Raw genomic sequence first — 5881 nt, 5'->3', positions numbered from 1 at the left:
AGTACGCCACCGCTTTATCTATAAATTACTTTTTTGTCAGGCAGGGCTCAATGATTTTCATCCTGTCTTGAGTCTTCTCCAAATCTTTGACGCGTCCCAGAAAAGCTAAACTGGTATTTAAGATACAGTCTCAAGAGCAGCGAGGTGTGCTGCTTAAATTTCTCTCACATGGCTGCCTTCTGTTTTGGCATCTTATCATGTTTATTTCTGTGTTGCGACTGACTTTTCTTAATTGCATTTTTCACGCTTTAACTTAGGTTCCTCAGCCACACCACACCTAATTCTAAGTTTTCTCTGTATTCTCTTATGATATGATTTTCTAGTCCTTTTCTTTCTTCCCTTCTCACATTCTTCTTTTGAGATCCTATTTTTCTCCTCTTTCAAATTATTATTACTTTAGATATGTGACTCTACAGGGAATACTAATCTCTCATCATGATATAATGCATTTCAATTGCAAACAGCAACAACGCTGCCATCATTTATATATCTAAATCCATCAAAATTCTTCCAAAATATACCCGTCTCCCATTTCTACTGACCTTTTGCAATCTTCCCCTGAGATTAACTGCTGTTTATCCCCAAGGAGCAACTTAACAACAGTGACAATCTATGCAAAAAGTATGTCAGACACTCTCCAAAGTGAGTATTCGAGTTAGTCAGGCTAGGTCTCTGATTTAACAAAATTAACTCCCAAATTCCAAAAGGAATCACCATTTGTTTATTCTGTAGTTGGAGTTCTATGCATAATATACATTAGAGACTTGCTTATTCACATTTCTAACAAGTTTACAAGATCAAGCCCCCAGGAAAAGGTTTGACAGGGCTTTATAGTAGCCTTGTGAAACATGCGTGATGAAGAATATGAATAGGAGGATACTGTGGTTGTGTGTCTATATTGGCTGAAAAAACTATTTGTGTAAGGGGCTGGGTAATAAATATGTTAGATTTTGGGAAATGTACTCCTCAGGTCTGCCACTGTGACATGAGAGCAGTCATAGACAATATAAAATGAAAATGCATAAAGCAATAGACTGATCTTGGTGTATGTGTAATAATTTGTTAATTCTTGTTTTAAGTCCTATAGCACCAGGGATTTTTACTACTTCATGGAAATTTAGCTACTCATACAGTATTAAAGTTCAAAACTCTTCTGAAACTGCAATTCCTTTTTTTTTTAGTTATTAGAATCTATTACACTGTGTTAGTGTCTTCTCTTCAGAGAGATGGAAAAGCATTGAGTCATTTTACTATAGAAATCAATGCAGATTAAGACACAATCTACACATAAGCGAGACCATAAAAACATAAGAAGACATTAGCAGTTAATTAGAAATTAATGCTGAAATGCTAATTGAAGTTCTTAGATTGAAGCAACTACATCACACTTAAATTGTTAATATGGCAATTAGTTTGGCTGCCTACAAAGTACTTGTTAATAAATACTTTATAAAGACTTCTGTTAAGTGAGATCACGGCAGGTTTATAAAATGCAAATTTATATGGTCTTGAAACATGTATGCAGGTTTTTTTTCTTTCTTTTTGGATGCTCTAGTTATGATGACTGCTTGAAATTACTCATAAAATATAGTCACCATTCTGAAACTAAAGCTCAAGTATCTACAATAGTGATTCAGAATGTGTGGTCTAAAGACTAGCAATATCAGCCTTAACAGTGAATGTTCATGTCAACTTTCAGGCTATTTTAACAAGACTTGTTAAAATATCTTCAATGATTGGATGGTGGTAGCACAATGTAGAGTAAAAAGCCAGCCAAAGAAACCCCCCTGGTCCTGAAACCAGAGCCAGTGAAAGAAACATTCCATGGCTCTGAAACCAGAGCTAATGGAAGAAACATTTTAGCCCTGAACCCAGAACCAAAGAAATGCACCCTGACCCTGAAATCAGGCTAAAGAAACACACTTTGACCCTGGAACCAGAACAAGTGTAAGAAATATACCCTAGTGTTGTCGTGGTTTTCTGTCCTGCCCAGTCCTTGTTCTGCCCGGTTCCCGCATTTGTTAAGACCCAAAGAAAATCACACAGACGTCTACATTAGTTATAAACTGATTGGCCCATTAGCTCAGGCTTCTTATTAACTCTTACAACTTATATTAGCCCATTATTCTAGTCTATGTTAGCCACATGGCTCAGTACCTTTTTCAGAGGGGCAGGTCACATCTTGCTTCTTTGGTGTCTGGGCAGGACTGCGGAGGGAGCTTCCCTCTTCCCAGAATTCTCCTGTTCTTATCAACCTGCCTCTACTTCCTGTCTGGTTGTCCCACCTAAACTTCCTGTCTGGCTACTGACAAATCAGTGTTTATTTAAAACATAATTGACAGAATATAAACAATTGTCCTGCACCACCGTAGCCCTGAAAATAGAGCCAAATGGCTAAAAAGGGGCCGTAAAAGAAACACAGTTTGGCCCTGAAACCAGAGCCAACTCTGCCCCTAATGAACTGACAACAAAAACAACCAATCTCTAGAAAGGAAACTAACCAATCCCTGAGCACAAAAAATCTAGCACCCTGACCCTGAACCTAGAACCAGTGAAAGAAACACACCCCAGCCATAGAAGCCAGATCCAGTGAAAGAAACACTTTATCCCTGAACCCAGAACTTAGTAAACACATCTGGATCCTGAAACAAGAACCAAAGAAATACACTTTGGTCCTAGAACCAGAGCCAATGAAAGAAATATGCTTTAGCCCTGAAAATAGAGCCAACAAGCTAAAAACGGATAGTGAAAGAAACATATTTGGCTCTGAAGCCAGAGTCAACTCTGCCCCTGGCCAATTAAACCAACCAAGCCCTGAGCAGAGAAACTAACCAATTCCTGAGCAAAAAAATCTTCTTCTTGAGAAAAATCCATCCCTAGGAAGTCCTATATAAGCCCCTCTGCTGGTTAAACTGCTGGTTGTTGTTCCCTACCCTGACAGAGGCAGTCACCCTTCTGGACTCCTTCCCAAATAAACATCTTTCTGAAAAGAGTTTTGGGCCAGGCAGTGGTGATGCACGTCTTTAGTCCCAGCACTCAGGAGATAAAGGCAGGTGGATCTCTTTGAGCTCAAGGTCAGCCTGGTCTACAGAGTGAGTTCCAGGAGTGACTTCACAGCTACTGGGAAACTCTGTCTTGAAAAAACAACAAAAAAGAGTTTTGTGTGAAGATCTTTCCCCTGCATGGAGCAGAAGAACCTTTGCTGAGACCTTCCCTTTCCTAGACTGAGCAGAAAAATAACAACCTTTGCTGAGATGTTCCCTTAGAGGGAACTGAGTAGAAAAAAAGTAACAACTTGTCACCAGAACTGGAGGAGACTAGTACATTTCTTCAGGGATTTCCGCTTTGGCCAGAGAAGAAGAAGTAACATCTTGGCCCAGGACAGAAGCAGCTGATAGCTCTGCTAGGTGGTTCGTTTAGGGGAACAAAACAGAACTAAGGTGTATCAACTCTCTCTCAGAGAAGAGCAGGATTGATTGCTACACCCTACAGGGAGACCATCCCCCACCACATCCCAGCAAGTCAGGATATCTTTCTCTCCAGAGCTGTAAGGTATCTAGCACTTAGGGAGTCAGAGGCAGGCAGATATCTGAGTTTGAAATAAGTCTGATCTACAGAGAGAGTTCTAGGACAACCAGGATTACACAGAGAAACCCTATCTGGAAATATATATATATATACTCCTCAGTTGTTGTTTGAGAATTACAGATTTAAGGCACTGATAGATAAGCAAATAAGTTTCAGCTGGGTGTGTCTCAGATGGAGTGATGGGTTCTATGTTTTATGCTATTGGGATTCCTTTGGGTGCTTTGCAAATATTTATATCTGAGTCTCACCAAAGAGGCAACTATCTACTTGATCTAGGATGTGACATACACTTTGACGTGCCGAACAAGATTTCTGAGTTGTTCTAAATCTGCAGATGTATATAGTAAAGACGACAGTTGAGGAAGTCATAGATTATTTCAAACACAGTGGTACACTATATTTGATGGTATGGGGATGGCTATCTTATCTTTTGTCTTCTCTCATGTTAAACTACATTCTGCTTCAGTTGGAAAAGTGTATGTTTGCTGTATTTATCTTGGGGGAAAATACAAAATATAAACCAAAGAAAAATAAATTAATTTTTAAAGAAATCAAGAAGATATTAATTTGTGAAAATGCAGATAATGCTGGAATATTTTGTTTAGACATTAGAAAAATTGGCAAACCATTAACTCACCTTTTAAAAGAATATGATGAATCAAAGTCATGATGTATCAAAGTTGGGCATGGTGGTTTATCCAGCCTTGTAGTTCCAACATCTATGAGGTAGAAACATCAGCATAAAGAAGTCAAGTCTACCCTTGGCTATATAACAATTTCAATCCTATCCTGAACTACAGGGGACCCTGCCTCAAAAGTCAAAACAAATCAAAAAGTACAGAATTATGAAACATTATTCATACATTCTAACAGTTTTTAAAAACTTGAATAAACTGGAGAGATAATTATTTTTAAATAAATAAAAAGTTAGCAATATATTGAAATTAGACAAACAATGAAAGAAATTGGAGGGATGGTGTTTTTTTTTTATAGGTGCATTCTTCAGATCATTGAGTTTCAGACATTTCCAAGCTATTAAGAGTGTTCCAGAGAAAAGAGGAAAAGAGCGACTTAAAAAAAAAAAAGCCAGAAGCTAAGAGTAATGCTGAGAAACACATCTGACAGTCAAAAATGTTTTCACAAACTGGTGAGACAAAAGGAAGAAGGAGAAAGAGAATAGAAGAAGGAGAGGGGGAGAAGGGGATTAAAAGAATCTGGCAACTTCATAGGGACATCACAAAATTGATCCTAAGACAATTCAAGCATTGGTTCATTGAGGAGAGCAAAAGCCCTTGAGCCTTCTGGAACTCTCTGTTATTCATGGATGAATGGCCTTGGGGAGTTAAATATTTTCATGATTCTGAAGCACAGTTCAATGCACAGATACCATTTAATTCGAGAAAGCAAAAATACATCCAATGTATTCAACAAAAGAAAACATACAATAAAGACTATAACTTACAGATACAAAAGAGAGTTAAACTGGAGATATCCTGTAGGATTGAATAATGATACACCAAAAATACCCTGGGTAATTACGCAAAAATCCCAGTGCAATATGAGGGTACTTCCTTATGAGTTGTTGGCCAGGGAGGTCCCAGAAGCCCAATCCTAAACAATACAGGCTCTTATTTTCCTTTGTTGATCACTAAAGATAGTTGATAAGACCTACTCTGAAGAGAGTACATATCTTGACTGCAAGCTATAGAGAAATCAAGCTGAAACTGAACTGGGTGTTTTCTCCTTGTGACTGTATGTGTGGGAAGAAGCTATGAATGTTGCTGGGGGAGAAAAGGTATTATTGGTTTGAATCATCTGTGAACCCTAGGGACTACAATACAAACATGCCAGGCAAGATGTGACCATGCTTTCAATGTTTTGCGTGTAACCAACAACTCTGAACTCAAGGTTTGTTCCACAAGAGGAAACATTTGCCTGGTCTTGTGATTCTGGTCAAAAGTTCCTATCTGGTGCTCGCTTCGGCAGCACATATACTAAAATTGGAACGATACAGAGAAGATTAGCATAGCCCCTGCGCAAGGATGACACGCAAATTCGTGAAGCGTTCCATATTTTTAAATGGGACCTCCTGAGACTGAGTAGCTTCTGTAAAGCAAAGGACACTGTCACTAAGACACAATGGCAACCCACTGACTGGGAGAAGATCTTCACCAACCCGGCAACTGACAAAGGTCTGATCTCCAAAATATATAAAAACTCAAGAAACTAGACAGTAAAAGGCTAATCAACCCAATTAAAAAATGGGGCACTGAGCTGAACAGAGAATTCTCAA

At 38.6% G+C, this 5881-nt stretch overlaps 1 non-coding gene across 1 annotated transcript; it reads left to right on the top strand.

Moving 5' to 3' along the window:
* Positions 1-5558: 5558 nt before the first annotated feature.
* Positions 5559-5665, top strand: LOC126512742 (U6 spliceosomal RNA). The gene has a single exon (XR_007595141.1). It is a non-coding gene; the product is annotated as a U6 spliceosomal RNA (small nuclear RNA).
* The last annotated feature ends 216 nt before the right edge of the window (positions 5666-5881 follow it).

This window comes from Alexandromys fortis, unplaced genomic scaffold (assembly GCF_014885135.2).
Source record: "Alexandromys fortis isolate MF-2015 unplaced genomic scaffold, M_Fortis_MF-2015_v1.1 scaffold_120, whole genome shotgun sequence".
In the NCBI taxonomy this organism is placed as follows: Eukaryota; Metazoa; Chordata; class Mammalia; order Rodentia; family Cricetidae; genus Alexandromys; species Alexandromys fortis.
The sequence above is the reverse complement of the archived record's forward strand: the minus strand, read 5'-3'. Positions and strand labels throughout refer to the sequence as shown.